The sequence below is a fragment of the Notechis scutatus genome, chromosome 3, assembly GCF_049901735.1.
Source record: "Notechis scutatus isolate UNSWTSFEM ecotype Mainland chromosome 3, rNotScu1.2, whole genome shotgun sequence".
Classification (NCBI taxonomy): domain Eukaryota; kingdom Metazoa; phylum Chordata; class Lepidosauria; order Squamata; family Elapidae; genus Notechis; species Notechis scutatus.
This window is the reverse complement of record NC_142011.1, coordinates 78,092,536-78,106,327: the sequence shown is the minus strand read 5'-3', so window position 1 is coordinate 78,106,327 and position 13,792 is coordinate 78,092,536.

Sequence of the window (13,792 nt, the reverse complement as noted above, 5' to 3'; positions counted from 1 at the left end):
GATTGAGGCCTTCCCTCTTTACTCAAGTAGGTACTCAAGGCAGCTAACAGGGCTTTAAAAGGCAGAATTAACATTAGAACTAAAATTAATTAAGAATTAAAAGCTGACTGAAAGAGATCCATTTGAGGGGCCAAGTATGCTTTTGGGATTATTGAAATTCCCAGAGAATGCAAGCTACAGAGCATCCAGGATGGACAATTTTAACAGCGATGGGTCTATCATAGCCAAAATATTATACATTCTAACAGTACACAAGCAATGCCAAGAGCATAGGTTATGAGCAAGCAGCTAGGATTATAGGGTCTATGGCAATTTGTCACGGCCAACTGTCATGGCCAACTCGCAACAGTCAACTCATAATGGCTAACTCACCACAGTCAACTTGCCGCAGCCATCTCGCTACAGAACAACTCACTGTGGGACAAGAGTTACATTAATATCAAAGAAATGGTGGAATAGAATCATTAAAGAAAGGTTGGAAAAGGAGGAGCTGAACAAAATGTTAATGGAAAAAAATAAAATATTTTTAAAAAATATTTTAGTTAAATAGAATTGTTAAATGGCCCCATGGTGAGTTGGCCATGGCGAATTGTCCTGCAATGAGTTGTGAGTTGGCTGCAAAAAATTGAATGTGGCAAGTTGGCCATGGTGAGTGGACCGCAGTTGTGGTAAGTTGTCCCATTCCCAGGATTGTAGGGGCTGTAGATCATTGATTACAGTGATTTCAGTTGGAGGCTGAAAAAGACTTTACTGAAATTACTAAGCATTATTTAGAAGCATCTTTATAGTATCATAAAAGTAGAAGGGACCAATGAGATCTTCTTGTCCAACCATCTGCTGAAGTTAGGACCCTTACACCATCCCAGTCCAATTATTGTCCAATCTCTTCTTGTAAACCTCCAGTGGGTACCCATAACTCTGGGCGGCAAGCTGTTCTGTTTACTAATTGTTATGATTAAATACAAGTTGCCCTGTCAATAACATTATTGGATATATAGGCATTTTAGGCATGTATAGAATTATACTATAGCAACCTAGTGTACATATTTCTTGCAATATCTTTTAAAAATATCAGAAGGGCTTCAACAGGTTGATTTGAAACTTTCAATGAGAAAACTCAGTGGTTCTTCCCTGGCACTTTCTTGCCAAGCTACCCTTGGCATATAAACCATTATTTGCTACAATTTTTTTATTATTATTAAAAATGGAAATAATGTTTGGAGCAGAAAATTGTGAATAGTCAAAAAATTAAATCCCCCTTCCAATTCCTACTTGGGACTCCAGTTTTTCTACTGGCTAACTTCCAAGCTCTTCGTAGGTTCCATAAATGAATCACTGATTGTTTTTAAAAGGCAAAGGAGATACAGTCAGCCTTCAACTTGCAACCATGTGTTTAGTGACCATTCAAAATAACAACGGCCGTGAAAAAAAGTGACTTATGACCAGTCCTTGAATTACAACCATCATAGAATCCCCATGGTCACATAATCAAAATTCAGGCACTTGACAACTAGCATGCGTTTAGAATGGTTGCCACATTCTGGGGTCATGTGATCACTATTTGCAATCTTCCCAGCTAGCTTCTAATAAGCAAAATTAATAGGGGAAACTAGATTTGCTTAACAACTGCGTGATTCACTTATAAGAGCTGAAGTGATTTGCTTATCAACAGTGGCAAAAAAGTCATTTTTTAAAAAAGTGCAATTCACTTAACAACCACTTTGCTTATCAATGAGAATCCTGGTTTTAACTGAGGTTGTAAGTTGAGGACTACCTGTAGTACAGATTTTTTTTGTGTATCCTTGGGACTTCCGTGCTTGGACATTTATTTTACAGATTATTTTATTTATTGAATAATGGGAAGATTTCTTTCTCCAAGAGAGAGACCTCGAATATGCAAAGAAGATCAGTATCTCTTCATTGGGGTTGCTCTGTGATGCAAGAAGGCTCTTGAGTTTTCAGAAGCCTTCTGGTGTGTATTTAGGATTCTTCTTCCTGGGAGAATTCTCTTACAGTGTTTGAACTTTTCCAGGGCAGAAGGGGGGAAAAAGTTGTTGTTCCTACCATGGCAAACCTCCACAGCATCAGACAAAATGAAGCTAGGGATTTATGAAACTGGGCAAAGTAGCTGGGCAAAGGCAACTGAGCAAAGGTATATTCTCCAATTTATTTCATTTCTTTGTAGTCCTTTGTTCAAGCAAAAATTCTGTTTGTAAGAAAATAATGATATACCTTGACCTTATAAAGTGCTTATGGGCGATTTTCAAGCACTAGCAAAAACCACCATTATGACACTTCTCATATGCACAATCCAATTTCAACTTCAAGCTGGGTAGGGTTCCTGCAAAACAATATTTTTGAGATTCAGCTTTTATCCACAATAAACACGACAAAATCTTTCTTCTTCCCCTTCTTTGTCTTTTTTTATTTTTTATTTTAAAGAGGGTAAACTGTTATGGTCAGTTTAGTGTACAACAGATGGAGAACGGCCTTCAGCAATGCGCAAAGGGTGTGTTTATGTGTTTAGGCAGTGATCCTTGTTATGATAATACAGGTATTAAATGTACTCAAGAGAATCTGCATTTTCATCTGTGAAGCATTGGAGAATATGTGAGGAGCACTCAGCTATGAGGAAGAGAGTCCATGCGGTACCTTTCCTCGTTTCTTCTAAAAACAAGCTCAGCACTTTCAACATCACACATCACTTCACTGTGCTGCAGGGCACCAATATTGGGAGTTCAGTTAGAAGAGTTTGTCATACAATGATTATTATTTTTTTTGTGTTGCTGGCAAAGTGAGTTTTCTCCTGTTCTGAGGGAGAAGAAAAATCAAATTCTAAGAATACAAAGCACAAGAAACAAAGATGAGTCCATACTCTTTTTCTGTGCATTAAAGCTTTTCAGAAATGTTAAGTGAGCTTATGTGAACATTTCATCTCAAATGTCTTACTGTGTTTTCTGGAGTGCAAAATCATCATTCTTCAGCTGGTTGAGTATCTTTCTGGAAGTGAAACAAGGCACTTCAAAATTTGAGTGGTGCTGCTAGATAACTGTAGGTTTCAAAAACCACAACTACTACTCCTTCTTTTAATTTTTTTGCATTCCATTTGCCAATAGCTTTCAAATGCTCTTAATTGGGAACCATCCTCAGACTAACTAAATTCTAGCAATATAATAAGGATCTGGACCCTTTTTCAGACTCGTTGCCTCACATGTTCTTTGTTGTCCTTTGAGTCACAGTCTGAGGTCAAGGATAGGGCTAAGACAAAAAAGTAGAAGTCAAGGCAATTTAAATAAATAAATAACTATGCAAACCTGTGGAGAAGTTCTGCCCAAGTCTACAGCAAAATCACTTGAAAGTCTGTGGAATACAGAAGCTTGCCATATGTCTTTTTTTTTTTAATCTACCGAGCATGTTATGGTTAACTCAGACCAGTGGTAGCTTTCTGTTTTGGTAGATGGTTATCATAAATTGTACCCTTTGGAAATAAGGCTCTTCCATCTTTAGCTCTGGATGGGTGGCACTGCCTCAGAAGACTGGTATGCAATCTGGGGGTCCTCCTACAGACTCACATCTCCTGCTTGAAGAGTAGGTGGCAGCTGTAGAGAGCCTTTGCACACTTTCAGTTACTGCACCAGTTACATCCAGTCTTGGATCAGGAGGCCCAACTCACTGTGCCCCTCTCCCCCAGGGTCTATTACTCTATCTGCACCTTGTTTTATGAGATTGACAATTGCAGTTTCTTTCCTTCTGCCTTGTTCCCAGGCACACACAAAGAGAACATGGACTTTTCTAAAACAATGCTAGAGCAGAGGTATTTTTGCCCATTCATATAATGTAGCTTCTTATCAGCCTTTCTCATATAGTTATCGTTTTGCTAACTTTTGCACCATTAGATACCTTATCTCAGGGGTGTTCATATGTACAGGTAGTCCTTGACTTACAACAATTCGTTTAGTGCCTGGAAAATGTGACTTATGGCTGTTTTCCACAGTTGCGACCTTTGGAGCATCCCCATAATCATATGATCAAAATTCAGATGCTTACCAGACTTCCGGTTTGCAAGCTTTCGGCGGCGGCAGGGATTCGCGACACCGCTCGATCCTGGCTGCGTTCGCCGCCAAGGTTCCCCCGATCCGTTTGGATCTGGGGGATATAGCTGCCCCGTAGAGGCAGCTGAAGACAGGGGGGATCCAGAAAGGGGTTTGGGGGCATCGCAGACCCCCTCCCCAGCTGGCTAAACCCCCTTTTCCTGAGGCGGAGGAACGGCGGTCAGCAATGGCCACCACGAAGAAATCTGCAGCCGGACAAGCAGGTGCAGGAGGGAGAGAGTCGGAAGAATAGTGAAAGTTGCTTCTAACCGGGACAAGACAAGAGAAAGTGACCTGGAAACTTGAAGGCTGCTAAGTATGTATTGTCTCTAGTGAGAGTTACAAGCTGCGAATATTTTAAAAGGGAAAGTTTTTTTTTTTTTTGTTCCACTCTCCTTCCTAAAGTGACAGCGGAGGGAAAAAATCCTTTTGGCTGTGAGTGGGAAGGGAGAGGGGAAAAAATTGGAGCAAAATTTGAGAATAAGGAGAAGATTGCCTAGAATTTTAAAGAGTTACTAAACATCAATAAGACTTCCAAAAATATATTTGAAAGGGAACTTTGTGATCAAACTTTAACTCCAGAAAGAGAAAGTGAAGAAGAAGAAGGTATTTAAAAGAAATAGCCTGTTTGGATTGTTTGGTGATTTTGGAACTTTTGAGAATTATTTCTGATTAAAACATCTGGGTGGTTGTCTGGAAAAACTTTTTCTCTGCACAATGGCATCACTTGTGGATGGATTGAAACTTGTATATCAAAAATATGAAAAAGAAAAACAAGAAGGGAAAGATGGTCTTGGCACTATTTTTCAATTTTTGGAAATGGTGGTTTATACTTATGTGAAGCAGAATGAACAACAGGATCAAGGGGACAAAGAAGAAGCCATCTTTGATGATCAAATGACTTTGGTTGGAGAAGGGAAAAAGAAAGAGAAAAAGGAAAAGAGGACTCTAAGATCTGGAAAAACAACCCAAAAAGAGAAGAATAAGGTGAAAAGGGGACATTATGTTAGGAAACAACAGAAAGGGGGAAAACAGAATAAAAAGGAGGTGGAGAGACAAGGGGTTAAAGAGGACAAGGAGAAGAAGAAGCAAGGGAGAAAGGAAGGGATGAGAAGCCCTAATGGTGGGGAGCAAGATGTTAAGAAGCAAAAGTTTTTTAGAGATAATGGATAAACTTTATTGATAAAGGGATTCTAGAAAGGTACATAAGACTGTATTTTTATATTTGTATTTAGAAATAACCATAGAAAATTGGAAATAATATGTAATTTAAAATGTGATAAAATATTTAACATAAACTAGTGAAATTTTTGTTAAGAAAAAAGGATTACTGCAATGAAATATGATTTAAGATTGTGATTTGGGGGTGGGGGTAATAATTTTTGGAAAGCATAATTGTTCCCACAAAGGCATGATATTTAATTGAAATGGATAAAATGTTTAAGATATAAATGATTGTTAATATTAATGATCAGACTATGGTATATTAGCGAAAATTTTTGTGAAATGAGAGATTTGAAATAGAAGAAGGAGGAACATTGTAATGAAATAATGAGCTATAATATGTGATGTGGGGGAGGGGATAATTATGGAAAATAGGGCTCCCATAAAAGTATGTGCTTTAATTGAAAAGTAATGTGTTAAACATTCAAGATATAAATGAATATCAATACTAATGATTAGATTTGTATCATTTTTGATAATATAGTATAATTTTAGAATGTACCAGACAGAATCCCAATGTAAGTTATGTGTTTTATATTAAGTATTATAAATATAGGGGAGAGAGATAAAGGCATCATACTCCATATAGTGTATAGGAGAAGTTTTTCTTCTTTTTTAAAGAAGAAAAATAAATGGATGGCTGGAAATAGAACAGACAAAGAATAATAAATATTATGATTTGAATTGAGAGGAGATAAATAAAATAAAATTGAGAAAATTTAAAAGAGAGGAGAAGTTATATAGAAAATTGAAAATGTTAATAAGATATGAAATGGTATATAAAAGGAATATGAATTTGAATTTGTGTCTGTACCAAGAGTTATAACCCGGGACTAAGCAACTTTCAGAAAAGAGATTTTTTATGCTTTTATGTTTTGTGTTTTTGTGTATGTATGTATTGTTTGTTTTGAAGAATTAATAAAACTTGTTTTTTTTAAAAAAAAAATTCAGATGCTTACCAATTTGCTCATGTTTATGACCATTGCTGTGTCCCAAGGTCATGTGATCATCTTTTGTGACCTTCTGACAAGCAAAGTCAATGGGCCAAATTCACTTAACAGCTGGGTAACTAACTTATCAGCTGCGGTGATTCACTTAACAATTATGGCAAGAAAGGTCATAAAAGGAGGAAAAACTCATTAAACAAATGTCTCACTTAACTACAGAAATGTTGGGCTCAATTGTGATCATAAGTCAAGGACTACCTGTACACGCTGCTGACAACTTTGTTGTCCAAATGGTAGAGGGTGAAACTAGAGGGACAGCCATACTAGACTTAATTCTTACAAACAGAGAAGAAGTGATAGAGGGAGTTGAAACTGCAGGAACCTTGGGTGAGAGCGACCATGTCATACTAAAATTCAGCATAACACAAACACAAGCAACAGAACATAATGACACTAGAGTCTTGGATTTTAAAAGAGCTGATTTCAATAAACTCAGAGAGAACTTGGGAAAGATTCCATGGATGAAAATCCTAAAGGGGAAAACAACTCAAGAATCTTGGGAAACTCTAAAAAGTATGATCATAGAAGCCCAGATCAACACAATACCACTGAGAAAGAAAACCAAGAAATCCAAGAAGAAACCAGCATGGCTGCACAAAGATCTCTTTGGCAAATTGAAAAAATGGAAAGAAGGATGTACAACTAAGGCAGAATATCAGCAGATAGCCAGAATCTGCAAAGACGAAGTCAGGATAGCAAAGGCTCAGAACGAACAAAGACTTGCAACAAAAGTCAAAGATAATAAAAAAAGTTTCTTCCAACATATAAATAACAAGAAAAAAATCAAGGAAACAGTCGGTCCACTAAAGAGAGAAGATGGCAAGGAAGTAATAGGCAACAGACAGAAAGCAGAACTGCTTAACTCATTCTTTGCATCCATCTTCACGCAAAAAGAAACTATAGCTCAACCCACCAAAAACATAACTGTAAAAGACAGACCAGAAATAAAAGTTAAAATAAGCAAAAAAAAAATAGTAAGAGAACACCTGTCTGATCTTGATGAAAACAAATCACCGGGGCCTGATGGATTACATCCCAAGGTTTTAAAGGAGCTGGCAGAGGTCGTCTCAGAACCACTGCACCATATCTTTCAAAAATCCTGGAGCACTGGAGAACTACCAGAGGATTGGAAAAGAACTGATGTGGTTCCCATCTTCAAAAAAGGAAAAAAAACAGACCCAGGTAACTATAGACCAATCAGCCTAACATCAATACCCGGGAAGATACTGGAAAAGATAATAAAAAAACAGATCTGCCAACATCTAGAAACAAGTAAAGTAATAACTAGCAGTCAGCACAGGTTTGTTAAGAACAGATCATGCCAAACCAATCTTATTTTATTCTTCAACACAGTGACTAAATTACTAGCAAAATACTGTGGACATAATATATTTAGATTTCAGCAAAACAATGTAGACCACAACCTACTTCTTAGTAAGCTAGAAAAAAGTGGAATAGATAGCACCACTACTAGATGGACTCGCAACTGGCTGGCAAACTGTACTCAACGAGTAGTCCTTAATGGGTCTAAGTCTACATGGAGGGAAGTAAGCAGTGGGGTGCCACAAGGTTCAGTCTTAGGCCCAGTATTCTTCAATATCTTCCTTAACAACTAAGATGAGGGAATAGAAGGGGAACTTACCAAATTTGCAGATGATACTAAGCTGGCAGGAATAGCTAACACCCAAGAAGATAGGCTCAAGATCCATCTGGATATTGACAGACTAGAACACTGGGCCGTATCTAACAATATGAAATTCAATGTAGAGAAAAGTAAAGTCCTACACTTAGGCAAGAAAACCAGAAGTACAGATATAGACTGGGTGAAACCAGGCTCAATAGAAGTAACTGTGAGAGGGATCTTGGAGTCTTAGTGGACAACCAGCTAAATATGAGCCAGCAGTGTGCAGCAGCCGCCCAAAAAGCTAATGCAATCCTAAGTTGTATTAACAGAGGGATACAGTCAAGATCAAGGGAAGTACTAATATCACTCTAAAAATGCCTTAGTAAGACCACACCTAGAGTACTGCATCCAGTTTTGGTCAACACATTATAAAAAAGATGTTGAGACTCTAGAAAAAGTAAAGAGAAGAGCAACCAGGATGATTAGGGAACTGGAGGCTAAAACATACAATGAACGGTTGCAGGAACTGGGCTTGGCTAGTCTAGTAAAGAGAAGGACTAGGGGAGACATGATAGCAGTCTTCCAATATTTGAGGGGCTGCCACAGGGAGGAAGGGGTCAAGCTATTTTCTAAAGCGCCTGTAGGCCAGACAAGGAATAATGGATGGAAACTGAACAAGGAGAGATTTAACCTGGAAATAAGGAGAAACTTTCTGACAGTGAGAACAATCAACCAATGGAACAGCTTGCCCTCGGAAGTTGTGGGAGTGCTATCACTTGAGACTTTCAAGAAGAGATTGGATTGCCATTTGTCAGAAATGGTGTAGGGTCTCCCGCTTGGGTGGTGGGTTGGAATAGATGACCTCCAAGGTCCTTTCCAACTCTGATTATCTGTTATCTGTTGTGACACAAAATGTCCTTTACATTTTTTCATTTAACTACATCTATGCTGCAATACATTCTTATCCATCCATAAAGGTACTTCAAATGTTTTTATGAATTCGCCTTTATTTCAGTAATTTAATTTGTGGAAACTTGACTTAAGATCATTGCTCAAAGTTCCTTAGTTTTATACCCACGTGCAACTGGGATGCCTGCTTTAAAATACAATTGGACTTATTATAAAGGTTTCTAAAAGCCACATGCTCATCTTTAAACAAGACCCACCACACAAACATATATGTGATATTCCACTTCCACAGTAAACAACAGATCAAAACTGATTTGGGGAATACAAAACTGAGGAGAGGCACACTGAGTGAGGGGATTTGTATTCTAAACTTATGCGCCCTTAGAAATAGATGTTTGTTCTTAAAAGAACACTCCAAACTTCCTTTGTGGTGCCTCTAATGCTTTGTAACAAGATATCAATTTCTACCTCAAAAATTATAATTTCTTCTATAGGTAGAAATCTGAAGTAATGATGCAATCATAGGAAACCATGGGTCTTTATTTATCTACTGTTGTTTCATACTCACAACTAAGAAACATGAACTCTGGAATCAGTAGCTGAGGACTTTGGGCATGCTTGATATATTAAAAAAAATAGTTAAAACAGATGAGTCCTGTTTTCTCATTCTAAATCAAATCAAGTCCTGTGAGCACTCCATGTGTCATAGCCAACCCACCTCCCTCCTGTGACATCTCTTTTTACAGATGTTCACTTGCATGTCTGCCGCAGAGAAAGATTTGTATGTAGGCTTGTACCTCTATTTACTTTCCAGCAAGTCACTACCCTTAAAGCAGAAACATCTACAGCGAGATGCCCTTGGAGTGACATCAGCGAGGGAGTGAGGCTATGCACACAAGTTGACTGAACTTGAGTCATGCTGATATTTGCTGCAGATATTTGTTCTGTTGAAGGATCTAAAAAAAAAATCAGCAACATGGGCATAGTGATAGGTGGAATTGTTATGAATTAAGCACCCTTCTGTTGTTAATATCTGGACAAGGGTCATGTCACCTCATAAATCAGCTGTACCCTCTCTGTTGCAAGATACTATTTTTTAAAACAACAACAACAACAACAACAACAACAACAACCAACAATCTTTTCTAGCACAGGTATAATAAGTAAAATGCCTCTGATTTTTTAATTTTCTTTTTTGGTCAACTAATGTTGCTAAGAAAAAAATGGAGCATTAAAGATAGTATATATTGCTTACTTGACATTGAGGGTTATTCTGGTAGCACGGATATAGTTTTTGACTTACAACCAATTGTTTAGTGGCCATTTGAAGTTACTATGGTCCTGAAAAAAATGTGATTTACAGATAGTCCTTATGGTTACAAGCACTGCAACATCCCCATGGTCATGTGACCAAAATTTAGGCACTTAACCAGTGGTGGGATTCAAAAATGTATACTACCGGTTCTGTGGGCATGGCTTGGTGGGCTTGGCTTGGCTTGGTGGGCATGGCAGGGGAAGGATACTGTAAAATCTCCATTCCCACCTCACTCCAGGGGAAGGATACTGTAAAATCCCCATCTTCTCCTCACCCCATTAACCTGATTTCCAGCTCCGTTCTCCTGTGCAGGGGAACAAATGAAGACCCAGCCAATCAGCTGGGACTTGGGAGGCAGAGAATAGATGGGGGCGGGGCCAGAGGTAGTATTCCGAACTATTCAAAATTTCCGCTCCTGGTTCTCCAGAACTGGTCAGAACCTGCTGAATACCACCTCTGCACTTAGCAACCTATTTGTATTTACGATGGTAGCAGCATTCCAGCTTCACGAGACCACCTTGTGCAATCTTCTCAGACAGCTTCTGGCAAGCAAAGTCAGTCTGGGAAGCCATATTTGCTTAACAACCACATGATTCACTTAGCAGCTGCAGTGATTCACTTAACAACCGTGACAAAAAACATCATAAAATTGACCACAAGTCACTTAACAACTGCCTAGCTTAGCCAAGGGAATTCTGGTTTCAATTGTGTTCATAAATTGAGGACTATCTGTATTTAAAAAAAAAAACTAATCCATTTTTAAGCAATCCTATTGGGTAGGTATGTTTTTGGTCTCCTGGTTTGGTTAAAACAGTGCTAGAAATAATGAGAAGTAAGTAACTTCTTAAGTTCATGAGGAATAAAAAATAGACTCAGTAGAACAAAGTCCCAGTCACAATTTGCGTTTTTGTTTTTAAAAAAATACCCAAAATGTGCCTTGAAACTTTTGTTCTCTTCAGTCTTTGTTATTCCTTCTGAAAGGCCTTGGAGATGCCTTAAGAATCCAATGATGATTAAAAGAAATATTATTTTATTTTAAGGCTTTATATGTGACTTTTCCATTGTGTTTTAAGAAAGATACCAGTACCAACCTTTTTTTCCATCATGTTCAATTCTTTTGTTAGGATGTATTCCTGAGCTGGTTTTCCTGAAAAGACATCAAACCAACTTTTGATAATAAAGGATGTAAAACAAATCGGTCCTAGAATTCTAATTTTATGAGATCTTCTAAACAGAGCTTGCTGTGGTACAGACAACAGTGCTGAAGAATGTTCACTAATGTTTTTTTTTTCTTTTCCAAATCTATACATACATACATACATACATACATACATACATACATACATACATACATAAAAACACATTGCTTAGGAAAGGTGCATTCAGAGACAAAATGCATTGTGTTGTGATGGTCATTAAGTGAGGCACCCATGTTATTGTCTTGCTTAACAACCACAATATCTGCTCTCCCTGTTGCAATCCTTAAGTGATCTTATGGGCCATTAAGAGTTGCAATAAGGTGCCTAGGAGGCCTAGCACAGCTCTTAGGCCAGCTCTTTGGCACCTTCACAGATTGCACATAGAGAACTACAGAATACTGGAGTTCAGTAGTGGACTGAGCTGGGACTGAGCTGGGAAACACAGTATGGAAAGCAGGCCCATTTTATAATGCCTTGGTAAGGCCGCATTTAGAATACTGCATCCAGTTTTGATCGCCATGATGTAAAAAAATGATGTGGAGACTCTAGAAAGAGTGCAGAGAAGAGTGATGAGGTAATTCCCCATTAGGAGAATGAGCGCATACAGGGAGACGTATTTGAGAGAAGTGTTTGAATAATACACACACAGTACACAGATACGCTGTACAGTAAATGTAGGTTTTTACTCCCAGAAAGGTTTAAGCAAAGTTCAAGACAATCAGTCCCAAAATCATTCACAGCTAAATCAGCCAGTTTTTCAATCCAGGGATAATCCAATAACAAATTCCAGTGTCAAAAAAAAACAACAGTTTAGTATCAGACTTACATCAAATCCAGGAATATCAGTCAATTAGGAAAAATGGAGGAACAGCAATACTTTCCAACAGAGGGAACAGAGAGACTCACTCAGACACACTCTCTTCTGAGATAAGACTAAGACAAACCAGGTTTCTGGCTCCATCTTATGGCCGTTTGAAAAACCACACCTAATTACAGTTTTGCATTTTCTTAAAGATACAGTTTTAAAATGTCTATCCTGGTTTATATATTTCTAACCCAAATAGCTGTTAGGTGACTTATATTCCTAACAAAGAGCAACAAAGATGATTAGGGGACTGGAGGCTAAAACATATGAAGAACAGTTGCAGGAACTGGTTATGTCTAGTCTGATGAAAAGAAGGACTAGGGGTGACATGATAGCAGTGTTTCAACATCTCATGGGATGCCACAAAGAAGAGGGAGTCAAGCTATTCTCCAAAGCACCTAAGAGCAGGTCAAGAAGCAATGGGTGGAAATGAATCAAGGAGATGTCCTGACGGTTGGAGAAATGTAAGAAATGTCCTGATGGTTAGAACAATTAATCAGTGGAACAACTTCCCTCCATAAGTTGTAAATGCTCCAACACTGGAAATTTTTAAGAAGAGATTGGATAACCATTTGTCTGAAACATATAGAGTTTCCTGCCTAAACAGGGGGTTAGACTAGAAGGTCTCCAAAATCCTTTTCAACTCTGTTATTCTATTCTATTCAGGCCCAAAGCCTGTGTGGGCACAGCAGAGTGTAATAGAGAAGACAGGCAGGAGGACTACTGCAGCATCTCTGTGGTTAATTGTAGGGGGCATTGCCAAGGACTTGAATTTTGGGGAACCACAGAACCATAATTTCAGGCAGGAATTGTAAGTCACCTCAGAGCTGTTGTAATTGTGAATGGTTACTGAAAGAACAGTCATAAGTCAAGAACTACCTGTACACAAAAAGTCTATACATTTGGCAAAGCTGTGAAACAAAACTATCATCTATGTTTTGAAAACGTTTTTTTTTTTAAGTCTAATTCTTTGATTGAGAAGTTGGAGCTGTGCTTTCTGCAGGAAGTTTTTCTGCCCTTTGTTCCTTCACTGTTGAAGACAGACACAGGCTGTTGGGGATGAGTCTGTGTTGTCTGTATCTCAAACCGAAGCACAAATGGCTCCTGTAGACTGCAATTTTGTCTGGAAATCCATTCATACTAGTGTTCATCCCAAAGTGCATAGCTAAATATCTAAGAAGAAGAGCTGAAGAAGCTTCTTGGATGAGAAGCAAAATGTCTTCAAAGAAAAACCAGAAAGTCCAGTCCTCTTGAAGAAGCACCTTTGGGACACTCATGACCTGGATAACCGAGAATCTCCACAGACATTTTTTTTTAAAATGAAAGAATTACTATAAATTTAAACACAAAGCACTATGTGTCTCTCTAGCCACGTGAATGTCTTCTGAAATCATGTTTTGTTCCCCTGAAACTCATCTAGTTCTAAATGTCCATGCCATGTAGTCATTACAGTTCCTGAATGGGAGTCATATAATCACAGTGCCAATGTGAAGTCCTGGGCTGGAATATTATATCTTTAACAAGATATCGTTATTCACCTTACTAAGATATAATTTAT